Below are 27,478 nucleotides of genomic sequence, written 5' to 3'. Positions count from 1 at the left end.
AAAGAAGGGGAGAAAGAAAGAGGGAAAGAGAAACAGCTGAGAAGAGGGACGGGGGAGAAGGGCAAAAGACAAAAACCAACAGAACGGGCAGAGAAAGAAAAAAAAATGCATATATCGATCACCTGGATCACCTGCTGAGAAAGAAAAAAGAAAGCAAGCAGAAGAGAACAAGAGTAATAGAATAAACAACATCACAATGATATATGGGAATATGACAGTAAATACTAAATGTTAAACATTATTGTGCAGCACATAAGATCAACAGAACACAGTGTGCTTTGAGGTAGGAGCCAAAAAGGGTGTAGTTTGTGGGTGTGATCACCCGTGTGTACACCTGTGAGCGTGGACGCGCTTGTTTTTTGTTTTTTAAAAGGTTCCTTCATGTAATGATCTGCTAGAGGGTGTGGGGGGGCCACAGCCCCGTCCTCCAGGGCATGAAGCAGGTATGGAGGAGATCAAAACTCCAGACATCCAGAGGCCCCCAGAACACAAGAGACCAAGGAAGACCAACAGAGGGGCAGCCGCGCCACTGTCCCAGAAAGAGCTGAGGAGAGTCCCAGATGAGGGCTCACTCAGCAGCCGCGGAGCAGAAGCCAGGGGGAGTTGCAGTGACGCGCCCGTGAGCTCCGCCGGCAGCCAGCTGTGCCTGAGTGACCGATGCTCTAAAATGAAAAATTCTTGTTTCGACAGGGTAATTCCACTTTAGATCAACAGTATACAACCCCACAGTGATACCATATCAATATCAAGTCATTCTGATTTTGCTTTCAAAAACAAAAGCCCTTTCAAATTGTCCATAATTGACCTAACTTTCATTGATTTCAAAATGCTCTAAAATGGAAGATTCCTGTTTCCACAGGGTGATTCTACCTTAGATCAACAGTATACAGCCCCACAGTGATACCATATCAATATCAAGTCATTCTGATTATGCCTTCCAAAATAAAAGAGTTTTCAAATTGTCCATAATTGACCTACCTTTCAGTGATTTCAAAATGCTCTAAAATGGAAAATTCCTGTTTCCACAGGGTAATTCCACTTTAGACCAACAGTATACAGCCCCACAGTGATACCATATCAATATAAAGTCATTCTGATTTTATTTATTAAAATTTACTGAAGTGGATTTCTTGTCTTTACATATTAATGACACAATCTTTTCTTTGTATTTGTAATGTTATGAAATATAACTATTTTCATAAAAGTAACATAGGTAAATCTGTTTATCTTGGAAAACAAAACCCAGAAAATAGCTCAATACAAGGAGAGTAAATTGTAAATTCCAAAAGGTGCAGTCATGATAACATTAAAGGTGCTTTAAAGGTAAATGACAACATCACGGAAATGTGAATGAAATATGTATGAAAACGTTTCACCGTATTATGTTGCTCAAATTATCACTTTGGTGGAGACAACAGAGTACGTCTTCAAATATTTTGACACAAGCATCCAATAAGTCTGTGGTTTAACAGCACAGGAGACAATTCCACGCTTCTTCCTTTGCTTTTTTAAAGTCATTGTTGGTCATGTCAAGGCACTGTTCATGGTACCATCTTTGACAGTTGTCACATTGTATCTATTTAAAATTAAACAGACAAAGCAAAAAAAAACCCATTTATACTCAAAGACTTTTACACATTTTTGAGAAATTCAAATACCCTCCAACTCACCCAGTTCATCATTGAAGGTCCTGATCCATGTGGCTTGGTCAGCGAACACATGGCACAGTTGCTGTTAGTGTCAAAAACTAAAATACAGGATCAAAACACATTAGATAGACATTTTTAATTGAAGGCCAATTCATGCATATGTTAAACTGTGTACTTAAAAATTTCTATCGATTAGACCACAGCATAAAGTGCCATTGTGCACTATAATAATACTACTAACAGAATAATACATTTCAATCTACACACGCACACATATACATTCAAAATACATATACACACACACACATTTTCTCTCTTATTCACCCCCAAACCAACCTGATGCTTGTAGTATCTCCACGGCCATCAATTTTCTTTACTCTGCCATTTTCTCTTTTGATGTTTTTAATTTCATGACGGGAAAATCTGGAAATACTTTCATCACTGCCCGTGACATCTACCGAGAAATACTCAAAATTTTAATTGTGAAAAAAAAAACACAATTCTGCTCAATATAAAATTTCTGATGTTTATAATCTTGCATAAACAGTATGAAAAACAAAGAGCAATAAATAGATTTAAGTCTTTATGAACACCAGGTAACTTCTAACACTCAGTTGTTGAAATGGACATCGTGGATGAATAACTATGTGATATACCTTGTAAACATAGAGAACAAAATGGACAGGGTTAAAAATAACACTCCACTCTACAGTAAGGGCCAGAGCCATGTATATTATTTTAAGCTGATGAATAACTGAAATAGGGAACATCTCTAGTTACTAGTTATTAGATATAGTCTGCTTCCAATGTGTGGGCAGCTGACTTCTTTTAACATCTGTTGGGCAATACTCAGTACATTCTATAAAAATGTTGTGGAGAGTCGCAACCTGTGTTATGCTAGTGCCACAGAGACTCAATAAAGTGAGTCCACAGGGTGGCCCTACAGTCTCGTAAGGTGCTGTCAGAGATGTGGATGTTTTCCAAGTTAACCACAATGCTGGACAATACATACCACCTGCATCATGATGTGCTAGCCATTCACCAGAGCGTGCTCAGTGAGAGAATGAGATTACTGATAATGCACCATTATGACACAGGAAATAATTCCCTACGGTGACTTGCTCTCTTTAAAGTATAAGTACTATCTGCAATCGCTGTGCAGCCTTCATATTTGCAAATCCTAAAAAGAGTATGTCACAAAATCTGCATGACTTAGGGCACCAAAGTATTAACCATATACTTAATTTGTGCAGTATACTGTGAAATTTAGAATTAAGATGTATTCATATCTATTACAGCTACTGTTATGGATGTGGATATTCTTCTGACCATGGCATGATGGCATGGCAAACAAGTAAGAAATTATATACAAATGTATATTATCATCACTTACCATCACCACTAATACTCCACAGCTGAAGCCATCCTTCTGCACTGGATGGGTCAAGACACCTCCCTTCCATTTAATGTCGACCCATTCTGTTTTTGCGTGGCGGGTTCTCCCCATTTTTAAGTAATCACTGCACATTATTACAAAGCAGAATACAATTTGGTATATGTCATATTTCCTAATTTAAAAAAAAAGATATTTTACAGAATTAAAGAGAATTTTATTTATTTTTTATTTATTTATTTTTTGGCCTGTCTCGTTTGGCTCTTTTGCCATCAGAATTATTGTCTTAATAATTTGTTCACCTGATAATTTTTATTTAACCGTACTGATTTATTTTGCAAATGAGACCTGGCCAAGAGGATGCCAACAGAGAAACACGCATTGTGGGGCCAGGTACAAAAAGCTTCTACAAAAATGCAGTTGTAGTAAACTAACTTGTAAAGCCTATTTGCATATAACAAAATGTGTTGAAGCCTAAGTACCTGAATTTACGTGCAGCGAGTTTAGAGTCTTCCTCCTCTGATGAACTTGGGGCAGGATCAAGGAGATAAACAGTGTGATTCACTGCATTGATGAACTGTAGCAAAGATAAATCATTAAAACAATATTAATATATCGTCATTAAAAAAATACACAGGCTTTAAAGTTATAATCTTGTTGCTTACCAGAAACTTCCAGTGTACATTTTTAATGTTAACAAACGTGACAATGGCCTGCTACTGATCGAAGTTTACCTGTCAGAAAACATTTATGTATTTCTTACAGTTTGTGGAATTCTATTAGCATTCAATCAGTAATTCTTTCTAAATGTATTTGAACATAATTATATGGACATTGGACAGTCATCTTACGTTCTGCAAGCTTTGGCGAGAAAGCTGTGTCCGATCACCAAAGAAAATCAAGCCCGCTGTGTAATGGTTCATAATGTAGATCCCCTTTTGCTCCTTTTTTGCCAGACAATGAAAAAGCCCTTCAATTACCTACGTAAAGAATTTTCATAAACACAAAGCTATGTAATTTATATAATTTAAATTGTGTTAATGATAAATAATTACATGATAATGTCCTTTTAATTGAATTACATTACACAGTCGAATTATTGTGGTTATGAGTGCTTAAATTAATCATTGATATACCTCGCCTGTTAGCCACAGGTGTGGTCGAAGGGTTCGCAAATCACTGTGGCGGATAATTATGGACGTACCATGGTTTGTTGAGGGAAGCACAGAAACCACAACCTCTGTGTCTCTTTTCTTCCACAAAGACAGGACCTCCTCATTAAAGAAAAACACACTTAACATACGATCTTACCAGCTATTGGACATGATTTTGTTATTTCTAACAAAGGTTTATGGACTGTTATTAACAATATGTCTTTGGAAAATTCATTCAAAATGTATCACTCCAAGTCTTGAATGGTAAATGAACTGGTTCTTATAAAGTGCTTTTCTACTCTTCTGAGCACTCAAAGCGATTTACACAACTTGTGCATTCACCCAAGCAGATTTTTCTAAGTGTGTTCTAAGTAACATTCACACACAATCGATGGATGCACTGGAGAGCAATTTATGGTTAGTATCTTGGATTTTTGGTATGCAGACTAGGAGAAGCCAGTAATCAAACCAGCAACCTTCAAATCAGTAGATGACCTGCTCTACCACCTGAGCTACAGCCACCCTTGAGCACTGGTAACTATATAAACTCAAAGCTGTAATGGCAACACTTGCAAAGTTAATTTTCCCATACTCTAACTATGTTCCCGAATGCTTTTTCCCATTCAGTTTCTACTGAGGAAAAAATATTTATTTATTTAGTTATTCCCAAAATTTACCATGTAATCACTGCATTCATTTTGAATTTTGGTGCCTCCCACTTAACACTAGGAGTCCCAGGCTTCTACCGTTCTACCTTTAAAAGCCGGAGCGCAGTCAAATGCTGGAAGTGGAAGATATGTATATTAGGTTGTTACCTAGGAATTCTGGAGGGAGGGGAGTGGGGGTGTGTCAGTTAAGGTTACAACTAGTCAACCAAAATCCTGGATATTCACATCGAATGAGTTGAACATGAATATCAACATGTAAATAAATAAGATTTGCCCTTCATACACGTGTCCATGACTGATTACTGTGTCATGGAAAGGATCTTCTATGGAAAAAGAAGGCATTACTATTACTTTGATGAATCCTTTATGTTAGCAGTTGTCAATCCTACCTGGAATTCTGGAGTTTCCAAGGTAACATCCTCAACTCTACCAGTCTGCACAGGGGAACTCGGGGCCATAGAGGAAGCAACCTATATAAATATCGTGTACAAGAAATACAAAAAATGTTATGCAAAATATTGGTCTTTATATATGAACGATAAATTTGCGCAACATTTTATACCGTCTTTGAAGATCTCCTGAAAGGAAATGGCTTGCGGAGTACTGTTACATATCTCCTCTTCTTTTTTTGGCGACGTTCCTTCCATTTTTCTTCGTCCACTCTAAATTTCTGAACCAAAAATATGAGTCATTGAACATTGTTTAGGAATTACAAGTGAAATGCTGTGACAACATTTTCCTTAATTTACAATAAACCAAAACACACAAAAATGTCCAGTAAGACACACAGGTGCAACCAAGCTATAACATCACAACGTGGGGCACCTCAATATGCCACCACATCAAGAAGACTTTTTTTTAATGTTCCATTTTGAAACGGCAAAGCATTGATGGACATCAGCCAGTCATTTTGCAAACCTTTCTTTGAAGCATTCTTTTTGAGTCTTCGTACTCCTTCAGCAGCGCTGTGTGACTGATTTGATACTGGACAACAAAGTCATCCAGCCTGGTGAGCCTTCCCGAATGTAGACGGATATGTTTCAGATCCCACTGGCTCTTCTCCATTATCCCCTGCGTTTTATTATTCTCAGTAATATTCTGAAAAATCAAATTAAGAAATCATTAAATGTGATTTTTTTTTAAAGATACACATTGTTGTTGTGTGCAATGTTGTATGATCTGCAATACAGATGACTCCTCTGGACCCGCCGTTTCTCAATCACACCACACAAATATGTATATATACTAAAAATCATGTGTCTTACTTGTCTCTTGATCTTTCTTAAGGCATTGTATTTGTTGTGGTACTGCTCATACATTTTCCCAGTGCCATGTCTTCCAAGGTCACCTTTGGATTTTGAAGATTAGAATAATATTGATGTGTGTAATTTCATTTTATAAACTAATTACTTGTCTACTTTAAAATGGCTTACCTAACATTATTGCAGACCATAATCCAGAAAAAGGAAGAAGATATTTGCTGATGTGCTCCATGAGCCCCTTGCTGTAGTAAGGGTTTGCCTCACCATCCATCTCCAATGATGTGTTGGAAATGAGCTTCTTAAAATGTCTCCCAAAGAGGTTGTTTCCCTTGACTCCCTAGCCAACAGACAAAACAGAATAATTATGTGATTTGAACATTGTGTGCACTCGTCTTTCATATCTATAATCTAAAAACCCAACATTATGTTGTATAAAACATTTAAAATTACTTGTGACTTGTGATTATTATAGAATAGAATAGAATAGAATTCAACTTTATTGTCATTGCACATGCACAGGTACAGGGCAACGAAATGCAGTTTGCATCCATCCAGAAGTGCTTTAGTGATATAGATATATTACAATATATCTGAATCTGTTTTTCAATAGATTCGACACCACAGTGTCTGCTCCCACCCCCACAACCTCACCTGCAGTCAGCCTGGAATCCAGAGCCACACCACTGTGCCAGCCTCTCTCTTCACATGTTGCCTCCTGTGAGATTCCTGACACCCCTCCCCCACCCATCACCTTCACTCAATACCAGGTTGAGATGCAAATGAGGAGACTTCACTCAGGCAAGTCTGCTGGACCAGACGGAGTGAGTCCCCTTGTCCTCAAGGCCTGTGCCCCCCAGCTGTGTGGAGTCTTTCATAAACTGTTTATGCTGAGTCTGAGTCTGCAGAGGGTCCCGGTGATGTGGAAGACATCATGCCTCGTCCCTGTACCAAAGACGCCTCGTCCCAGTGGCCCCCAGGATTACAGGCCCGTGGCACTGACCTCCCACATCATGAAGACCCTGGAAAGGCTCATCCTGGACCAGCTGCGACCCATAGTAAGACCACATCTGGATCCCCTTCAGTTCGCTTATCAGCCTCGTCTCGGAACAGAGGACGCCATCATCTACCTGCTCAATCGTGTCTACACCCATCTGGACCAGCCGGCGAGCACTGTGAGGGTCATGTTTTTTGACTTTTCCAGTGCTTTCAACACCATCAGGCCGACCCTCCTGGGTGATAAGTTAGCAGCGATGCAGGTGGATGCTTCTCTGGTGTCCTGGATTGTTGATTACCTGACAGGAAGACCACAATATGTACGTCTCCCACAGTGTGTGTCTGACAAGGTGATTAGCAACACAGGGGCACCACAGGGGACTGTCCTCTCCCCCTTCCTCTTCACCCTCTACACCACAGACTTCAGCCACTGCACAGAGACCTGCCATCTTCAGAAGTTTTCTGATGACTCTGCGGTGGTTGGATGCATCAGCAGGGATGATGAGACAGAGTACCGGGCTGTGGTCGACTCCTTTGTCACGTGGTGTGAGCAGAATCATCTGCAGCTCAACGTGGCAAAGACCAAGGAACTGATCGTGGACTTCAGGAAGACCAGGAAACACTTGACCCCTGTTTCAATCCAGGGGGTCAGTGTTGACATTGTGGAGGACTATAAATACCTTGGAGTACACATTGACAATAAACTGGACTGGGCTAAAAACACCACAGCACTTTACAGGAAGGGCCAGAGTCGTCTCTATTTTTTGAGGCGACTGAGGTCCTTCAACATCTGCCAGAAAATGCTGAGGATTTTCTATGAGTCTGTGGTGGCCAGTGCGATCCTCTATGCTGTTGCATGCTGGGGGAGCAGGCTGAGGGTCGCAGATGCCAACAGACTTAATAAACTGATCCGTAAGGCCAGCAATGTTGTGGGGATGGAGCTGGACTCCCTCAAGGTGGTGTCGGAGAGGCGGATGCTGTCCAAGATAAAGACAATGTTGGATAACACCTCCCACCCACTCCATGACATGTTGGTCAGTCACAGGAGCTCGTTCAGTGAGAGACTGAGATTACCGAAAAGCACCACTGAACGACACAGGAAATCATTCCTGCCTGTGGCCATCTCCCTGTACAACGCATCCACTTAACACACTGCTACAACTACACATGTTTCTTTTCCAAATATTTATTTATAAGTGACTTATGTATGTATGTATGTATATATATGTATATATTGTACTATTCTTAGTTAGTGTATTGTCTGTCTTGTCTTAATGTTGGTTTAAAATGGAGCACTGTAACAAAAAATAATTTCCCCCAGGGATCAATAAAGTATTCTGATTCTGATTCTGATTCTGATATATTAGCAATAATATAGATATGTGAGTATATTACAGAAATGGGTCTATTATGGTATGTTATAATGTACACGGTATGAAGTATGTTGTGAATATTCTATAACTATAAGTATGTACAGGCTGTAGTGAGTACAAGCTATGTACAGGATATGAACAGGATATAAATATGAAAAACTATACAGAATATGAAATAAATAACTTTACAGAATCTGGGATATACAGCTATACAGAAATGGGAACTATGCAAGTTGTAAACAGTTGTAGGATTAAAAATTATCGAATGTACAGAATGATTATTTACACAGAGCTATACAGTAGTGCAGTTAAGATAAGTGAGGGTGTAGATAGTTTCTACAGAGGCTATATAAAGTGCTAGTGGTTGTGAGTGGTGGTTCAGTCCATGTTATTATTGTGTTTGAGGGTACAGTTATTATGCTATTCCAAAGTATTTAAAAAGATATATAAGAGGCAAAAGTTTAGCCTTTAGTTTTAATAAAAATTGACTTCAGTTTACCTTCAGGTCCTCATCAGCTTTTGAGTTTCTGTCATTGCCATCAACATCAACATTGGCTTTCTGCATCAACAACTGAAGGTTGTGAAAATGTTTTTCGACATTCTCACCACTACACGGACTCCCAAAAACAACTGCAGCACTTTGAACCATGTCAGTGAGGTCTTTTAAGGAAGTTGCAGTAGTGAAGACTCCAAAAGTGTGCATTGCAAGATGGTAGTTCTTTGGTGCACTGCAGTTAAAGAAAAAATTGTCTTTAAGTGTTTCCAAAACAGTAATAATGTTTTCCCAAATTGAAAAATGAAATGCCATGTCACATGTCACAATAAAAAACAAACAAGTGAATACCATATTAAAAGGACTACACTTTAGAGATGGCACGATACCACTTTTTTATGTCCGATACCGATACCGATATCATAAATTTGGATATCTGCCGATACCGATATGAATCCGATATAGTGTTTTTTAATCAACAAAACTGTTTTTTTTTAAATATCTTGCTGCATTTTGTATAAGTTCATACTCAAGTTTAAAACAACAACTACACTAAAGCTATTCTGTTATACCTGTATGCAAAAAAAAATATTTCATAGTTCAGCAATACTGATCAATCTAATAAACTTAAACCTACACCATCCTCCCTATTCTGGTATTTTAAAGAGTACTTAGCATAAATATTAAGCAGCCTAACTAATAGGGTTCCAACTCCCAGCAACAACAAAAATAAATAAATAAAAAATAGGGAACCACCCCTCACGCTTCACCTCATGATGCTTAATCGACGTAACCAACCTTAATTTGATGCAGTGTGAAAAAAAAATGCACAGAAATCAATTATTTTTCAAGAAATATTAAATAGATTCAACATCTTTCTTCAACAAAATTGCAGACTGCACAGATGGTACCTTCCCAAAGGAAAAAGTACTATAGCTTACTAGGGTATATATATTAGACTTAATAGTTACTATATACAGTAATGGACTTCTATTTATTTTGCATCAAATTAAAACTTTGGGTGTCAGATAATTATTTATTAAAAGCTAGACATTTTAAATGAGAATAAGAAAGAAAAGTATGTCTTTGTGCCCCCTTTTCCCTGTTAATGCCCTATCGGCCCCCCTGGCTAAACTTTGCTAGATCCGCCCCTGCACAGTTACCAGCGTCAGCTACGTAGAAAAAGATCCTCGAGTAGAAAGTAATATTAAATAAATTCTAACAACAGCTGATCAAGCTTAAACGTGCTGCTGTTGTTCAGCCGCTGGTTTCCTCTTTCTGGTGCAAAGTGGGCCAAAAGCAAACAAGAGACACGGACTCGCGACAGAAAAGCCGATCAGCTGATCGTTAAGCAGTTTCATGATTGAAGTAGCAGCAAGATGAGGCAGTCGCTCCATATATCGTTTGTTAAGCTTAATGCAGGAATGCTTTACAAACATTCAGAGATGGACTTACACACTTGCTTTACTTCTCTCGGGATAACTTTGTCGGAGATGAAATGCCGGGTTGCTAGCGAAGCTCCAAATGCTATCCAGACTACCGACAGGTCCCACATGCCACAGCCGCTCTATCACGTGATGCATACTGCTCCGACGTGCTAACGTTCTGAGGTGAGTTACGGCGTGTTGCAAGTTTTGTGAGGTGCTTTCGTGATATTTAATGGATCGGATTACATTTTTTATTTTTCTCCGATATCCGATCCAGTAATTTAGGTCAGTATCGGACTGATACCGATACGTAATATCGGATCGGTCCATCTCTACTACACTTACTACTTTTTACAGATCTCCTTGGCATTCTTCATAACATGACTAAGGCATCTGTGAAGAATTGGAACCTCGAAGTCTTCCTTGTTTCCTTTCCCCGAAGCGATGTTATAATAATGATTTATTGTGTCAGAGAGATTTTTTTTGCAAAAGCTAAACAGATAGCTTGCATTAGGACCATAGATCCATCACACATAAGCATTAAAGGTGAACGCATGGCTTTGCGCCCAAAGGCCCTTGCAACATCAGTCAGAAATGCTTCCAAAAAACATGTAACTGAGGCAGTGGTATGGTCACATGTTAAATATGTAGCCACTGGTAGGGGAGAGGATGTTTTCCGTGGATTTCTTACTACAAGTTCGTAAACATAGAAAGGAGGCGAACCCTTTCTTTTTTTCATGATACTTCCTGTAGCATCCAAATAAAGTATGTCCTCCCGACAGCGGCTCTGGAAAATCTCAATGCTCCTGGAAGACCATAAAAAACACCTTTTGGATGTAACATCACTTTCTGCAATACATCCTCTGGGTTGTTCTTCTTGTTTGCCACCATTAACTGGAGACTCATAATCTCATTATGATGAAGACGACTTTTCTTTCGGATTTCCAAGGCTATGTTTCTCAACACTTGAGGAGTTGGAACTTCATCTCTACAGCCCGATTGCACAACATCATCATCCATTTTGCTCATTGTTTCCAGATACATGGCTCTAGGTAATTGCTTTTCCAATTCATGGCCAATTTTATCTCTCTTATGAGCTCTTACAGGTCTTCTTCTTAGTTCATAGTGGTTGTGCACACACTCGAGACCTTGAAAATTGACTTTTGCCTTTAGATCGTCTTCATTATCTACAGTGACAGTGACAGTGACTGGACAATCCTCAAAACTGCAGTAACCCAGACACCAGAAGAAAGGGCCCTTTCTTACTGAGTCCAAAGCCTTGACTCTGTGCCTTTTGAAGGCAAAGGAACAATATGGAAACACTGTCCGTATTCCGTCTGAAATCAGATTTGTCCACTGTAGTCCCTTGTATCCTCTTTGGGATCTCTTATTTTTTATATTAGTCCATTCTTTCGTTTTCAGGAAAAAAAAAATTGTTGCAAGTGGGACCCTGATTCTTATGAATCCATCATCAGATGAGTTGCTGTTAGGCTAAAAAAGAGGAAAATTTTATTTTGTGAGAAAACATTTTGTCCATGTTACATAACTACCGTAATATCAGTAAATATACCTGAAATACTTGTGTATTTTAAGTATATTAACAACCAGTGTTTCTAATGTCAGAATATATAGCAAAAATTCATGTTGAGAAGTGTCATGAAATATAAATTTCATTCTATGTTACAACATTTGATAAAATTCTTTATTTAATTGTATATTGTGTTTTTAAAAATAGTTTTTATGTAACATAAAGTGGTCATTTAAACAATGATCCTAGCGCCAATCATAACTTATGTGAAAGCATTTTTAATGACTGACCTGCTCATGAGACAGCTGTCCATCCTCCTGCAAGGAGATGTCCGGTGACAGAGAAGCGGCAGCTGATAGTTCTTCTGGTTGCTATTACATGAGTTGAGAGGTGTAACTTTAGTGTAATTACATGGAAGTGTTAAGGAGAAATTATGATAGTACAGACAGACTGACCTGCGCAGGAGACAGCTGTCCATCTTCCTGCGAGGAGATGTCCGGTGACAGAGAAGCGGCAGCTGATAGTTCTTCCTGTTGAAAATGACATTACCCGTAACAATATTAATTTTAGGGATAATTTCAACAGTAACACATTGACTAAAATTTGGTATACCAACATATTTGATATCAAACACATAGAATTTTATTTATGGAACCTGCTCTGGTGGCTTTTGTCCATTATCTGAATCCCCTTTGACTGGTATAGACAAGTTCTGTAGAGAACAGGCATACATTTTTAATAAATTTGATTTTAACTAAATAATTTAATACAATATATTTTTTTTAAAAATAAGTGAAAAGAACTAACCTGACGAAATGCATCACAAATTCTGTAGCGGTTATTTTGATTATTCTGAATACCAAGTGTCAGGCAAACTTGACCCCAGGGGCCTTCTTTATGAAGTGCATGGTCCTCCAGTTGGATGCCATGTTTTTTCAGCTGTTCCACAGTTTCAATAATTTCATTGATTGTAATCGTTTTATTTTTGTTCTAAAACAGAAGATATAGCATTTTCAGTTTTATTTTTCGTGGAAAATGTATATGAAAGAAAAGAAGAAAAAAATACATACCCCAAATAAGCAGAAGCGGTAGACTCTAAGTGTAAAAAAGAAATCATTACATTGTCATTTATATCATTGAAATCATAACATTTTATAAAGAATATGTATAATATTCTCAATGAATTGAGAACAATTTTAAATCGGTGCCACTAATTACAAAACTATCAACTTTGTTTCTATTCAAGTACATGTTTTTGTGAAATGCAATGCCCCTGAAGAAAATGTGCAGCACTTGATGTTAAAAAGCCATTGCCTGTTAGCAACAGATGTGCCTGTTATAGAACACGTGTTAATTAATTTCTGCCGTATGCTACAACTTTGCCTGAGTCCTGTGCGCAAATCTTTTTTTGTTTTTGCTCATAGCGAAGCCTGTTATCGAAAAAATATGGTGAAATAAATGTAATTTTAAGTGTTACACATAAGAAAAAAGACATTTTTACAATCAGAAATAAACTAGCTAATATCTTAGGCTAGGCTACAAGTAGGGATGGGTATCGTTTAGGTTTTATCCGATACCGGTGCCAAATCGGTACTTTTGAAACGGTGCCGGTGCTCAAACGGTGCTCAAACCGGTGCTTAAAGAATGGAGAACATAAAATTGGTCCAAAAACCTCTCATGTTCAGCTGGTTTTTTGTAAAAAGATAACAATGTTAGCCTTTTCTACAGCTATGGGGCATATATGGTATCACTCTTGGCTGGAAGCAGTGCTTAAACAATGGAAAAAACACAAACTTTGTCCAAAAACCTCTCATGTTTAGCTGTTTTCCACTTTTTCTTTGGTCATTTTAGCCTTTTTGGCCAGGGTGAAGGGAGTATCTGCCATCAAACAAGAAGACAGCCGCATGTAGCTATGATGATGTTTGCTAGTTCACCTTACATGCATTAATGTAATAACGTGGTTAGCCTACTCAAAGTAAATTACACACGAACAACATTAAGCTACTCACGCAGAGAAGAACGGCTGCTGCTGCATCATCATCCTCATCATTTCTGCTACACTGGCAGGGCTAGGGGCCAGGACTCTACTCTTCGGGTTTTTGGGGATGTTGCTAAATCCGGGTCCGATAACAGGCACCACACCTGCAGTAGATGCGCTCGGTGTGAGGTCTCGCAGCAAGCTATCAAATACGGCGCATTTCTCAGCTTTTAAAAAAAACGCTATGCGTCGCCAGGTGTTTCATCAGGTGTTACCTCCTTTGACAGTATCACAGTATCAGCTTAAAGCACTTGTTGCAGGCTGCTGAGTTTGCATATTTTGCTGTGAAGTACAGCCAGATTTTTGACCGCTTCGTCTTGGGCATTTTTAATCTGTAGCTCTGCTCTAAAAGAACGTACGTACCTGGACCCGCCTACTATCCTCAGAAACATAAAATGATTGGCTAGAAGTGTATCACAGCTCAGGAAAAAAAAGCACCGAAATAAAGCACTGAAAATTGCGCTGCTTTTCGGTCTGGTTACTACCGTTTATGACACCGGTACCCATCCCTAGCTACAAGACTTGATTACTCAATTACATGTAATTGGAGATGAACTACTTTGTTAGCAAATTTTAAAAGTTAATATTTAAAGTTTATACTTAAAAAACGAACTCACCCCTTCTCCTTCTTCGGCATTTTTTCTGCACAAGACTTTTATGTTCAAAATGACATGTTTTCACCTCTAGTTTTTGGAATGTCGACAGAGTCAGACACTCAAAGCTCGCATGTCCAGTAGTGGGCGGTATAGGCTCTCCAACAGATTTTGTTTTTTTCAAGTGGACCATTATGGCTTTGCAATATTGCTCCACTTGATTAAAATTTTAAAATATCTCTATTTATTCAATCATTTTATTGTAAAATTTAAATTTGCAGTTATTATCAAAGGAATACACATAAGTGGTTGATAGGAAATATTAAGACTTAGACAAGAGACGTTCAAAAGATGGGGAAAAACAGAGGGGATGTGGGACGGTGACACAAGACAGTAAATTCCATTGGATTACCTACTGGAAGAAAAAAACAGAAAAGAAAACAAGCAAAAATATAACACAATACACAACAGCAAGTATCACATCCACAACCTAGATAAGTATAAGTAACAGTAGAGAATAAATATTGGTGTCAGCACGGCCCCTGCCAAGAAACATTACCATCTACATGTATTTAAAATTGAGACGTGGGCACCGGCAACTTAGGAGAGGTTGAATACACAGACCATCCCTTGGACGCCATTCAGCATGCCCAGCACAAGTGATGTTGATGTATAGATTGTGGAATAAAATTGAGGTACAGGTGGTCGGAAGGGGACACAGCAGGAATGTCTCACACCCACCTCAGTGAAACAACTGTACGCCAAAGCCCTGCATGTGTGGCGGTGTGATGGAGTGGGGATGAGGAGGGGAGGGAAGTGAAGGCAAAGTACTCTCTCGTGGGGCCAGGTCCCCCGCTGACCCAAGTAGGCACCCCTGGAAGCCACAAAGGCCCATCCGGACGGGGGCCTACATTAGCACCACCACCAAGCCCCACGGAGCCTTGGGTGGTGGGCGCACATCGTAACCCACCACAGAGGAAAATACATCCACCCAAACATTCAATAATCTCTCTGACTGCATAAGACGAAAGACACCACAGCTGAGTTTATTGTCCACCTCTGTACTAATTTTAAAGTTAACTATTGTCTTTTTTTTGTGGGTTTTAAATGTGGTGAATACTTGACAAACAAAGTAAAAAGAAAAAACCAAAAAGACAATTATAAATTAAAGGGCCTTGGAGATGTCATTCAAACTAACACCATTGCACATCAAAACATAAATGTGAGTAACAGAAAGAATAAAAAAACATTTCAGAATAATTCTAAGGTGGAATTACCCTGTGGAAACAGGAACTTTCCATTTTAGAGCATTTTGAAATCACTAAAAGTTAGGTCAATTATGGACAATTTGAAAGGGCTTTTATTTTTGAAAGCAAAATCAGAATTACTTGATATTGATATGGTATCACTGTGGGGTTGTATACTGTTGATCTAAAGTGGAATTACCCTGTGGAAACAAGAATTTTTCATTTTAGAGCATTTTGAATCGTTAGAAGATTAAGTCAAATATCGGCAATTTCAAAGGGCCATTACTATGAAAAGCAAAATCAGACTGACTTGATATTGATATGGTATTACTGTGAAAAAGACTGCGGTTGGAAAGTGTTGATACAAAGTTCAAATAGTATTTGGAAATACGACTTTTGCTTTTCAGAGCATTATGAAGTCATTGAAAGAGTAGTTCAAAAATGAAGATTCACAGGGCTTTTACTTTGAAATCCAAACTAAGATGGCCTTGATAGTGACAGGGCACAATTAGGGTACAAGGCTGTGTCATATAGATCGCTCATTAGAGTTTGTAAAATAAAATAAAAAAGCCTAAATTATATGTTATTATGTTCTTAACATATCTGTTAATTGTTAATTAGATGCATTTTTTTTCTTTTTCTGCCCATTCTGTTGGTTTTTGTTTTTTTGCCCTTCTCCCCCGTCCCTCTTCTCAGCTGTTTCTCTTTCCCTCTTTCTTTCTCCCCTTCTTTCCCCCAGTCAAGTCTGTCCCGTATTCAGCAAGTGAAAATAAAATAAACAATAAAAGGTGAATCAAATGGACCATTACGGCAAGACTGGGATGGTCAATTTGGTAAAGTAAATCCGTTGGGCATCTTTCTTTGCCTTTAGACAATAATTCTGATGGCAAAAGAGCCAAACGGGACAGGCAAAAAAGAAAAAAAAAAAAGTCCAGTCACACCTCCAACACTTAACACCCACAACTACTACTTGGCTCTATATTAGGAGCCACTGACTCACCTGCCAAACACCACCTTTTACAGCACCTACTGTTTATAATGCTGCTCCTCTCTGTCCTTTCCACAACACCTACCTGCATGGTTTTGCTGAGAATACCAAGCCACAAGGTGACATTCACATGATTTAATTAGGAAAGAAACTAGCATACATTCAAGCGGATCCCAAGAGTGAGTTACTTAAAAGACAGTAAATGCACAACTTCCTCAAAGCACTTCAAATATGTGTGAAATTGAAGCCAAAAAATTCCCAGCTAACTTTCCAGGAAGTCCTCCATGCCCGTGCTTTGAATTGGTTTCTTTTTAGATAGATTGCAAACAGTTTGACATGTTGACGTATGTAAAGTGCAGTAAAAATAGAAAGAAAAGAAAGTAGAAAAAAGAAAAAAAACAAAAAAAAACATATCTTTTAATTCACTCGAAGTTGGCTTTTATTTTGAAATCCGGTTTCCACATCCATTCCCGTAATACTTTGAATACACAGGGAACGTAAAACAAACTGGAGGCTGGCTTGACTGCAAGTCTCGAATTGGAGGCTGGCTTGACACCAGTGCTGCACTGACTGTGGGACTTTAATGTGTTAAAAGCAGGTTGAAGACGGCTCAGAAACATTTGAAGATTAAAATTTAGCATTATGGCTGCTGGTGGTTTGTAAAGCCTCTACTCAGCTGTATTTTTGTTACTAATTTATGTTTGTTGTTGTTTAACACAGATTTCAGAAGAGCAAATATGCTTAATAGTTTAACTAGATTTCAATTGTCAGTGCGGGACTGCTGAGTCACCGGAAGAACTCATTTCATTCATTCTCCACATGATGTTCATATACAGAAATGTTTCACAGGAACTGATTTCTCCCAAAGGGTGAACTAGTGTGATTCCATAGATTACCTCTGTATGAATGTACTTCTTAAATGAAGGCAAGTGTTTGTCCTTTTCTGTTCCTCAGGTACAGTACGTGATATCAAGGGCAGGCGGTCAACACTGGGGGAAGACAAGAAGCAGACGTACTTCCAAGAAGGAGCTGCAGTGAGGTCAGAGGTCAGAATTTAACAGCTCAGGTTTATATTTTAGAGGTTATAAAAAATCAAAATGTATTTATAAAGAAACCTTTAAATAATAGTCATAATTATGCTTATTATAAGAAATATCAAACATTTAAGTGGATTTTCTGTTACACATATTGTGTTAGCCCTGCAATAAACTGGCAGCCTGTCTTTGTCCTGTATCAGCTGGGATAGGCTTCATCCTCCCGCAACCCTGAATTGGATACATTGTATTCCAATTATGTAATCTGATCATTTACAAACTGAAGGTATCTAATCAAAATGTAAGTAATAATTATAAAATGGGAAAGCAGAAATAAGTGTGACATGAATGTAAATGTGTGAGCTGACAGAGAGGACAGCTACATGTAGTCTGAAAAACCTCCTGTTAAAGGAGGAACCAGTTAGAAGCTGTTTTCAAAGTAGCTGAGCAGATTTCATCTCAAGTAAGCGATTAACTGTTTGTTCGTTTGTTCTGCCACTTAAAGAGCATTTAAGGACGTCGTTTGAGTGTCCAGTTGAATTAATTCTACTGGCTCTCATGGTCATTTGTTATTATAGACATATTTTTCATGTTCATCCAGCTATTTAGTAAATTCTATCTATTTAGTAATATCCGTCAGCTATAAAATGTAATATAAACATAAAAATATCTAAATATCTCCTGTCCTTTATGTTTTAATGATGTAAGTCTGTTATCGTGTTACATTAGCATTCCTCACATATCAATGAGATGCTGTACAGTACAATCCTACTGACACAGCAGAAGGATAACGACGGCTATTCAACATCGTTACACGACACATTCGAGCTGCATGACACAGACAAAGTGACTAAATCATCTTTTTTGTGGTTTATTGTCTTCAAACCAGCAGACAAAGCTGATGGCAGAAGATGTCAGAGAAGAACTTCAGGCCGTGGACTGAAAAGGTATTTTTTTCTTGTTATCAAAAGACATTTGGAGTGGCAGCTTCTACAACTGGTTGTGCTAAAGTAAAGCTTACAGTCTAAGAAATAACAGTGTTGATATTCAGCACAAAGAGAAAAGAGCCACCAAAAAGCTGTCAGCCACAGATGTGCTAGAAGAGTTAGAAACTCTACTTATGGAGAAACTTTCTAAGTCTAACAGGGGACAGGTACTCCTGCCCAAATAACATGATATAACCCCACATACAGCCCAGCCATAAAGTGAACCAAGCCATTTAGTTAAAGACAGCATGGGACCAAATGCATGTAACCAGCCTGCATCAACCTGGCATTTCTTCCTCCTGAATTAAATGAATGAATGGATGAAAGTTAAATGACTACAAACCTAAAGCCACTAGTTCCACACTGGAGCTCCCTGACACTGTGTGTTAACCGTATTTAGCTTGAATCAACAGTTGTAACAGGCTAAGCCACCTGAGACACTGCATTGAATTTGTTCCTGTCTTAATGATTTCAGCTGACTGGTTTCAGCTCAGATGTTCTGCTTTTTCCTTTCAGTAGATCAAAGCAGCTCGTGCTCCTTCTGCTTCCAATTTAGAAGAAGAAGAAGAAGGCGAAGGCTTCAGCGAAGTGGCGTTCATGGTCTCAGTGAACAGTCACGGTCACACACTGCATGTGGTTTTAAAAGCAACATGTCTGTTCAGTACAACAATGGAGATGTGTAATATTAGTGCAGCTACGGTTTGTTCTTGAACATCAGTTCTGTTTTCTACTTTGATCACTTAGACCAAAAAAGTGTTGTTTTCAGATTCTTTCTTTTACATCTATAAACCACCTGTTCATTTTTTTTATTACAATTAGTTTCACATAAATGTTAGTGTTTCCTTTATGATCTTTTAATGCTTACACTACACTGTACATGTCTACATTAGAGATATTTCTGTTTCCTGTTTCTGTTGACTTAGAGTTGTGAAATGTTCTTTTATTTGATGCACAATATGAAGTTCATAATTTTCTTACAAATAAAACTCTAATGACAAACATGAACAGCTGTGCTTATTTCTGAGACATGAGTTTTTGAATGTGTTCATATTTAGACAGTGTGCATCTGTCTGCTGAAACTGTGATGTGAACCTGAGGTGATGGTCAACAGAAGGCAAATATATATCAATATAAAACAATATTGAAGTAATGTCTTTACCCTCTGCAGCGTGTGGACGCTGTGCACGCAATCACCTTATTCACTGTAGTAAACATGCACCGCTAGCTCACGTGACTGACTGTCTCCATGGTTACATCGTATATTATTAGCTATGTAAACAGCTTCCAAAGATACCGCCATAGCTCTCTGCAGCTGTAACACTTTCACACTTTGCAAATCATTTCATGTTTTTGATAGTTATGAAGACAGAATGTGTTTTTAAGGTCATGCTAGGCGGTTGCTATGGTGGTTGCTGTGGACTTGGGTGGACCGCGTCCGATTCCTGTTATTAGCTGTCCGCCACAGGAAGGCTGCGTTCCATTTACAAGTAGTGACAGTCTGACGCAACTCGAACTCAAACCCCACTTTGTTCTTTAATTATAGGCCTTTTATAGCCGTTCATGACACGCACACACACACATAAAGCACTTTGCCTCACCATGAGAATGCAACTTCACCTAACCTAACCTTAAAGTATCTGATATAGGATAGAAAAATGAAGCAACCAGAGATTTAATGATGAAGACTCTGGGTTCTGTAGTTCACGTTTTACAGTCCTGAATGACTCTTTGCATATGATTTATTGAAGAGGAGTTTAGAATGCACTTTACATTTAGACTGTTGCTGTTTCATTTTTTACATTGTTGCCGTGTTATGTCATGAATAAGGTTCACCTGCTGGGGGTTTGATGGATCAGCTGGACAATACAGTCAAAGACAGACTTCATTCATCATATGCAAGAATCCTAGTTGGATTTTTGTTCCCTCAGGGCTCTATCCTGGCCATTTGTGGCCACTTTGCTTTTCGTTTTTCAACCATTTTTGTTCTGTTAATGCCAGTGGAATGAAACTTCCCAAAGGTGTGTATTTTTGTCAGATTTTTTAATTTTCAACATCAGCTCCTTAATAATGTCAATAATATTCACTATACACTAAATAGTTCCTCTTGGTTCTATCGTGGCCATTTGTGGCCAATTGAAACCCATTATAACCACCTTTTTTGATTCCTTGTTACTGACAGTACTATATCATGCAATTTAGGTAAAATTGCTTTCATTCTAAAGTCAACACATGAAAATTGTAGTTTTTAATGTTTTTTACCAAATGACATCATTTACCCATTTTTGGCCAAGCAAGCAATTTCATGTAATATTCTGAGTTTCTAGTAGCAGCCTTTGATGGCCTACCACACTCCAATGGACCAAAATAATGAAACAATTTTGACATAGGTTTGATCTTAAGGATCTAATAGTTTGTGTTTATGCATGACATTGCAGTACAAACATGTATTTGCAAGATAGACTGGAATAAATTCAAACATTACATAGGCTGCAGTGAATTTCTGTGGATGCAGGATATTGAGCTTTGAGGTTCCCAGTCAAACTCAGCTTTGAAGCACATGCTAAAAGCACTTTTACTCTTGTATTTTTCATCAAAAGATACCATACCCAAAATATCAACTCTAGAAATAAAAACAAAAACAAAAAAAAACCCCAATCACAGGACATTTTGCAGAGTTCAAACCTGCAGCTGCAGCTGGAGCGCAAACAACAACAAACACTGTTTGTAAACGTGTCCTGGAGTTTCTGCAGGTGCAGACAGAGCTACTGCTGTAAGTAAGCCTAACAGCTTCCAGATAATGTATTCTGTCAATATGGCAAGAAGGTCATCACTGCTTCAAGCACTGCCTATATGATCTGGTCAGAGAGCAAGGACAGCAGCAGTCATCTGTCCTTGAAGAAAATACATCTGCCCAAGATGAAGAAACCTGCTCTCCAGAAGATGAGGGGACAATCTTCAAAGAGGCTGGCTGCATCACCACTGATGAGTTCTAGCCAGTGCCCGAATCCTCTTCTTTGGGGGAGGATTGGGGTTGGGGGGCATGGAGGTGGAGCCCCCCCCCCAATGATTGGAGGGCTCCACTCACTCCACTCCAGACCACTGGAGGGCTCCACTCACACCCAGTTCTCAGGAAGTGTTGTTGCTGTGTTTTGGAGTGAAAGTGTTGAGTTCTGTGGTGATGAGCAATAAACGAGCAGTGTTTATCGACAGCTCTCGTGTCGTCTGTGTTTACTTCCACATTGGTGGCGCCGACTCCGCTCTGTATGCATCAGCAGCCGCCAGCCCTCTGCCTCCGGCTGCAGCTACGTTTGCTGTGGCGCTCGAGCTGTCGGACTTTTGGCTTCACGATCCCCCGTCGTGGTTCGTGCACGTGGAGGCCCAGTTCGCCCTTCGTGGCATCTCGGCTGACGACACGAAATATCACCATGTGGTGGCTTCTCTCGACCCGCTAGCCACCCGTCGTGCGTTGACGCTCCTCCGGGATCCACCCACCCGAGAGAAGTACGCCGCCCCTAAAGAGCTGCTTCTTCGGCGCTATGCCCTCACCGACGCAGAGCGAGCCGAGAAGCTCCTCTCCCTCTCAGGCCTGGGTGGTGGTACGGCTCTCGAACTGATGGAGCACATGCTATCCTTTCTCGGACCGGACGACGGGGGATTCCTCTTCGCCCACATTTTCCTCAGACAGCTGCCGGCGGCCGTCTCGTTGGCGCAGTAGGCAGTGTGTCAGTCTCATAATCTGAAGGTGAGAGCCGGCCTCGCCAACTCTCCGCTTCTGGGCACGAAGGATTATGGCTCCCTGGCTGAGGACGCGGATCGTATTCTCTGGCTCAATATTGAGCTCTTTTATTTGGTCATTAAATTGCCTCACTGGCCACTAACACACCATGTGTGACATTGCTTTTGGCCATTCATCTCTTCCCCCCCCCCCCCCCCCCCACCCCAAAAAAGAAAGAATAAATAAATAAATAAAGTAAAAATAAAGCATTGTGACAGTTACTGTTACTGACCTGCAATGATGATAAAAAACATATTAGGTTTCACCATTTATATGCTAAAACATGTGAACTTTATTACTATTTTTACTATAATAATACATAACCTGACTGGTATTCAAAGGGTATAATATCAGAATTTGAATTATATTTTGGTTTTTATGACTAGAAGCGGTGCTAATTTAAAAAATCAAGTCAATGAAAGTAGAAAAATGTTTTAATATATATGAATTTTATAGCATTTTGTAAATGTAAACAGGGGGTGGCCATTTTTGGCCACGAACAAACTGAGAGGGATTTTTTTTTGTTTTTCTCTCACTGCACAAAAAAACAAAGATGCATAAAACTCATTGATACTTTTAATTATTGCTATGCATCTAACCTTCATCATGGTTAGAAAATAAATCAGTTTGCATGTATTATTTAGAAAAAAATGGGGATTTTATGCTTTTATCCCTATGTAAATCATTACAATTATGTGATTTAACTGGTATTTAAAGGGTTAAAATTATGAATTTGATTGAAATTTTGATTTTCATGAACAGCCCTGATGCTAATCTAAAAAATCATGTAAAAAAACTGGACATTTATAGCATTTTGTAAATGTAAACAAGGGGTGGCCACTTTTGGCCACGAACAGTCTGAAAGGGTTTTTTTTATGTTTTTCTGCCACTGCAGAAAAAAACAATGTTGCATAAATGTCATTGATGGTGTTAATTATTACTATGCATCTAACCTTCATCATGGTTAGCAAATAAATCAGATGGCATGTATTATTTAGAAAAAAAACTGGGATTTTATGATTTTCTCTATTTATGAGTTGTTATGATTATGTGTTCTAACTGGTATTTAAAGGGTTAAATTTCAGAATTTTAATGAAATTTTGATTTTGATGAACAGCCCTGATGCTAATCTAAAAAATCATGTAAAAAAACTGGACATTTTTCTTAATATATAATAATTTTATAGCATTTTGTAAATGTAAACAAGGGGTGGCCACTTTTGGCCACGAACAAGCTGAAAGGGGTTTTTTATGTTTTTGCTCTCTCTGCACTAAAATAACAATGCATTATAATCAATGTTGATGTGAATCAATTACATGCCCCAGACTCTACTATTAATAATACAAGAAATTTCAGTAGCAATGCAATTATATAAAATTGTGAGATTTGAGGTTGTCGTCCAGCTGGTGCAGTGGACAAACAAACTGGTGTTTAAAGGGTTAAAAAATAAAAAAGTAATAATTATTTTATATTTATGGAAAGAACTGAAGTTACTTAAAAGCTTTATGCAAAAAAAAATGGCAAAAAAACAAAAATAATAAAAAATTACAGACCTAATCTGTAGGTGGCCACTTGTGGCCATGAACAAGCTGAAAGGGTGGTGTTTTTGAACAAGGCCTGAGGGTTATGAAGACAGAATGTGTTTTTAAGGTCATGCTAGGCGGTTGCTATGGTGGTTGCTGTGGACTTGGGTGGACCGCGTCCGATTCCTGTTATTAGCTGTCCGCCACAGGAAGGCTGCGTTCCATTTACAAGTAGTGACAGTCTGCCGCAACTCGAACTCAAACCCCACTTTGTTCTTTAATTATAGGCCTTTTATAGCCGTTCATGACACGCACACACACACATAAAGCACTTTGCCTCACCATGAGAATGCAACTTCACCTAACCTAACCTTAAAGTATCTGATATAGGATAGAAAAATGAAGCAACCAGAGATTTAATGATGAAGACTCTGGGTTCTGTAGTTCACGTTTTACAGTCCTGAATGACTCTTTGCATATGATTTATTGAAGAGGAGTTTAGAATGCACTTTACATTTAGACTGTTGCTGTTTCATTTTTTACATTGTTGCCGTGTTATGTCATGAATAAGGTTCACCTGCTGGGGGTTTGATGGATCAGCTGGACAATACAGTCAAAGACAGACTTCATTCATCATATGCAAGAATCCTAGTTGGATTTTTGTTGTCACTCATGTTTTTGAACCAAATATTGAAAACAATTCTGACAGACTGGATACCTGGTCAGGGTGTACATTACCTTGTACTCAAGCATCCCAGGACAGAGCCCTGCCCCACCATGAGCCTGGGTGGATACGTGGTTATAATATAAAAGGACCGATACTGAATATGAATATTTCATGAAAACTGAATTATAATACAAATTAGTAATAAGGGTTTCTCTGCGCCCTTATCTACCCCATACTCAAAGAGCTGCGGGCAGAGAGGGTGACAGGAGAGGATGGCACTGAAGAGAAGATGCTGGGTTTCTGGAGTCTCCTGGTCCTGTCAGTATTAGTAGGATGCATCTGCTGTCTTCTCGTGGATGCTCACCTACCTTGACTCGTTCCAGCCTGGTATGGATTTCCCAACACAGTGGCCCACGTCAGAGACGTTTAATATTGATTACATATGTCTGAATTGCTAACCCTAACCCTAACCCTAGCTCAACAGACCACGATGCCCTGGACTGTCAGTATTATTACATGCTGTGAACATAAGTAGCTTTGATCACAGTTTATGTTGTAAAAGAGAAGGAATATTGGAAAAAAGATCAACATTGTGATATTATTTCTTCCAAACTGACCAGAAACATGCTTGTCAGACTCTCACAGCAAAGGATCAGACTCACTGTGCATGACGGCTCAGGCCAATGATGTCTGTTAGATTGTCAGTTGTTTAGTGCTTCTGTACAGTTAGGGTCACCGTCTCTATTTCAGAATAATTAATATGCGGAAAACACTAAAAGTTGATTGTCTTCCAATATTCTAGCATAATTAAAAAACTTTGACTTTGTAAGTACATATTATTAGTCCTAATGCCAGCATGATTCTTCATAACTCCTGCTTTGAAATACTGAACTTTGAAATTGACCTGATGAAAGATCATTTACAGTGGCACTCTGTCAGGATCATTCTGACTGTAAGATCACTGTATTAATCTGAATCCTTCTGCAATGTGCTGTGAATGAATGCTGATGCAACTCACTGTGGGAAAGCTGTTAATAAAAGGAATCTGTGACACATGCAACACATTCACAGAGGAAGAGGACACAAAGGGAGGACACGCAGAGGCTGTGTTGAAGTCAGAAATCCAAATCTTTATTAAAAAACAGGCGGCGGTAACAAACAGGAAGACAAGCAGTCCATCAAACAGACTACAGGGTCAAACATACAGAGAATTCAAACAGCAGTAAAAAATAACTGGACACTGAAAAACTTAAAGCAATGTGTGACGCAATAGAAGGAAGCAGCGCAGTATATTCACTGAATTATCATCAATTACAAAAGAGAAAAACGACGATTTCTAAGGATTATTTTCTTAAATGCAGTTAGTGTGGCTGGTAAAGATGGAAACATACAGAATGTAAACTGTGTGAGTTTGTGAACTTTGTTAGTAACAAATGAGGTAAAAACCCAAAACAGACAAAACACAGAAAGAGGCTCTCAGTATTCATTCATAATTAGAAAGAAACATTCTGGTCGTGGATTTTTACAGTCTTAGTTCCGCTCGCTGTCATCATTATAATCATCATGATCAATGGCGAGGTCCTGAGGTGGGTGGGGCTGTCTCTGGTGATGTCACCATGAAGGAACAGCATCTGGCACGTGTTGGTGAAACATCCCAGTACACTGGTGTAGTTTCCTCTCCAGCTGTTTGACATGTGACACTTGAACATTAAGGGGAAGAAGAAGAAACAGTGTTAGGTCAGGTGACCACATGGTTTCTAAAGTAACTGACAGGAAGTAACCAGGCCGTTAGAAATGGATGGCATGTGTTTAGAAATACTGGAGTTGGGTAACTCTACTTACCAAAAGCAGAAGCACACAGATGAAGGATCAGATGCTGAATGTTGCAGGAACATGCTCGTGTGTGGTGGTCATTCAGTGCTGCTCCGGCAGGTTAGACAGTCCAAGACTGATATGCTGCTCCTCCTCCTTTATGCATTCCAAGGAAGAGGGAGGAAGTTACAAACTGATCCTACCACACTTCACGTGTCTCGCTATGAAACCTAACGGATCAATGGTTAAGCTGTTTTGTGCCCTTGGCCTTATCAGCACCTGTAAAGGGAGTTGTTTTCTCAAACTGCTGACGCTGAAGTAAGTTCATCTAGTTTTAGAAACTTTCACTGAACAGTAACAGTGTCACAACTAAGCATATGCATAAGCACTTAAATACTTTAAATGAGAATAACAGAACATTTCTTTTACAGAGGCTAGAGCCTGTCCCAGTAGTCATAGGTAGAGCACACCTGGACAGGTCACCAGTCTGTCAGAGGACTAACACAGAGACAGACATCAGAGTAACAAATCTATTTAAAATTAATGTAAGTTTGCTGCAGCTGTATGTATGAACATGTGTTTCTGTGCTCACAGTCCACCTCTCAGGAACCTGCAGTTCACTTTTAGTCTACTTTAAACAGACCTCACAAAAGGCTGATGTGGCTGGATCAGTAGTCTGATTTAAGTACGATACCTTTGGCCAGGGATTAATCTGGTGCATCGCTTCACTGCAGTCTTACGTATTTTCCCCACACCTGAATAAAAAATACTGATATATTCAAATAACAGCTTCAGCTGATGCAGCCTGACTCAATCCTAAATGTTCAGCACACAGAGACACAGAGGTGCCGTTTAAAGTTTAGTGTTAACCTGAG

At 39.0% G+C, this 27,478-nt stretch overlaps 1 protein-coding gene and 1 long non-coding RNA gene across 2 annotated transcripts in view; both read left to right on the top strand.

Annotated features, from left to right (window-relative positions):
* The window catches only part of LOC112432436 (protein NLRC3), a 3,307,575-nt gene that overhangs the window by 1,152,868 nt on the left and 2,127,229 nt on the right, over window positions 1-27,478 (top strand). The window lies entirely within an intron of this gene.
* On the top strand, window positions 18,242-19,796 carry LOC143415765 (uncharacterized). The gene is made up of 3 exons (XR_013096204.1): window positions 18,242-18,303; window positions 18,730-18,787; window positions 19,343-19,796. It is a non-coding gene; the product is annotated as an uncharacterized LOC143415765 (long non-coding RNA).

Source organism: Maylandia zebra, unplaced genomic scaffold (genome assembly GCF_041146795.1).
Source record: "Maylandia zebra isolate NMK-2024a unplaced genomic scaffold, Mzebra_GT3a scaffold03, whole genome shotgun sequence".
Taxonomy (NCBI): domain Eukaryota; kingdom Metazoa; phylum Chordata; class Actinopteri; order Cichliformes; family Cichlidae; genus Maylandia; species Maylandia zebra.
The sequence above is the reverse complement of the archived record's forward strand: the minus strand, read 5'-3'. Positions and strand labels throughout refer to the sequence as shown.